Here is a 2,544-nt window from a genome sequence, read left to right on the forward strand (position 1 = left end):
GATCTACAGGTCTGCATAAATCCCTGTCCTCCATCTGCAGGATGTTCTCACATATTTTTTTTCCAGAGGTTCCTGAGAAATGTCTAAAAAAATTATTTGATAGGCAGAAGTATGAGTCACAGCAGCCCTGCCCTCTCCTCCCTGAAAGAAAAAAAAATCAGTTGAAAGGTATTTAAGCCTTTAAATAAACACACGGAGTGTTAATATTTGGCTGGTGTTGTTAAAAGGGTGTCTGTTTACATTTTCCGGGACAGCTGATCATTCATCATTCGTGCATATGGATTTAACGTAGATTTGTCTCACGTTAGTCTCACATTAGGACTAATAATGTAACTGTACTCATCTGTGATCACAGCACAGGCAACAAATATGTGATTTAATCAGGAACGACATGATCCCGGATGGAGAACAAAAAAAAAAAAAAATTATCTAAACATAAACTAAGTTTAATCCTTATTAAGTCAGTCCAAAGGCAGGGTTCAAACGACTTGTTCCTTTGAAGGTGCAGGTTATCTTCATCTCCACGACAAAACCATTTTTCCGAAGAGCAGCTATTATTACAGTCTGCTGAATATTTCCTCGGTTGTCTTCGGCCCTCAAAGACAGGAATCAGCGCTCAGCTTTGAACTCCAGACTACATGGTCCCCACATGTTGCCTGATCATGTGCACGTGCATAAATTTGCGTTTTTGTTTTTTTTTTTTAAAGTTGTGGTGCACATTTAAACGCCGGAATCTGTTATCTTTACGTCTGCTAAAGGCTGACGATCAACATCTGCTCTTCGACAGATATCGACTCCTTATTTTCCAGCTACACTCCTGAACGCGCGGCTCAGCCGGGACGAGCGCCGAGTCTGTTAGGAATCTTCGTAGCCTGATTTTTCCATCAAAATCTCTGTACAGAGTTTAGGGACAAGCGAGAGCTGATTTACACATCCTGCCGTCTGACTCCAACTACCCCCCCTCCCCTCCTCTCCACACCCCCACCTGACAAGAGCAGCTGCACTTCGTGACAGACTATGTCATCTCCGAAATTCCTGCAGTGTGGCTCTGCTCTCAGCATTTCTGTCACCACTCAATATGACGTTCTAATTTTACCGCGCCTTTGCAGCAGCTACGCTGTTCACTACTAGGATACTTGACAATTCTGTTACTAAAAGTTACCTTCTGTACCACCTTAAACTTATACGAACACCGAAAACCATTTGCGGACAAAAGAAAGCGTTTAGTCGCGCTAGCTAATTTCTGGCACTATGTCGACAGAGATGCATACCGCCAGAAGGTGGCGAACATAGCAGATAGAGTTTGTTCGCTACAAAGAGGTTGTGCAGGAAGCAATGAGTGACATCGGAACTCAATCAGGTTTGGTGAACATTGAAGTTAGAGGTCGAGTTAGGCGAGCATTTATTGGGTTGTCAGGCAAAAAAAAAAATCTGTTTTTTTTCTTCCAAATACTGCTTCGATAGTAGAGTTCAAACTGTACATGCAGTGAAGGTTTTTTTTTTATCAAGATAGCATTAGCTAAAACACTTCAGGTACAGGACCGCACAACAGAAACAGAAGATGACGGATACAGAGCATTAAAAAAAACTACAACTACCTATATCTGTACATGTCGTAAAAATAAATATAGCTGAAAAATTGTTCAAGTTCATTTGCATCTGTATTCACTGATTCTTATGTTTGCATATGGTGTGAAATATTGCTTAATAATAATAATTAACAATAATAGTTTAGTTTTTTTAGACTTGCACAATTATAGGTAAAACCCAAAATAAAAGTTGTTTGGCCAAATACTTACTTGCAGAACTCTTAACTTCAACAATGTAGAAATGGAACACGACAGAGAACACTATAAAAAAACAAACTGTACTATATTGATCCCATATTTAGGAAATTGTTGTGTTAGCAGCAGATATGCTGTTAACCCGCTGCTCCTAGCAAGTGCCAAGCATGTGGTTCCTCTGGGAATCGACCCCAGAACTCTCTGCTTCCGAGGCAGGCGTGCTAACCGCTGCACTATGGAACCGCCACCATAGTGATTTTCTTCTTAGGGTCACAAGATTAAGAGAGTGAAGGTAGAAAATACAAACATCAGTGTTGGGTCAACCTTCATCCAAATTTTCACCCCAACTCCCAGGCTCTCAGGTTTGGATTAATCATAATCAACAGCTAATTCACGTCAGACCCAAAAAGCCAGCGTGGTTCTTCCAAGGTCTCGTTAAGGGTAACTGCCTGGGGATGTGCTGCAGGGAAACTCAACCCCTTTTGCCATTCCAGGCAGAGCACAGTGGGCCATGCACAATATCAATGACAAAAGCAGACAGGCAGCAAAGCACTGATGCATAAAACATGAGCCTGAGAAAGTTAGCCCAACTCCAGCAATCATGCTTCTTCTTTCTTGAGGGTCATGGAATAAGATGCCGCACCAGAAGGATTAAATTAATGTTTGGTGAACCACATAATTACTTTATTCAGCAAATAAAGCTGTCTTTATTTAAGCGGTGTGAGTAGCAACGGGAGCTTCCTCGTGTCCTTTTTTCTTT

General features: G+C 41.4%; 1 non-coding gene across 1 annotated transcript; it reads right to left on the reverse strand.

The window, feature by feature from the left end:
* Window positions 1-1,954: 1,954 nt before the first annotated feature.
* Window positions 1,955-2,027, reverse strand: trnap-cgg (transfer RNA proline (anticodon CGG)). Its single transcript has one exon. It is a non-coding gene; the product is annotated as a tRNA-Pro (tRNA).
* Between the last annotated feature and the right edge of the window lie 517 nt (window positions 2,028-2,544).

This window comes from Cynoglossus semilaevis, chromosome Z (assembly GCF_000523025.1).
Source record: "Cynoglossus semilaevis isolate Cse_v1.0 chromosome Z, Cse_v1.0, whole genome shotgun sequence".
Taxonomy (NCBI): Eukaryota; Metazoa; Chordata; class Actinopteri; order Pleuronectiformes; family Cynoglossidae; genus Cynoglossus; species Cynoglossus semilaevis.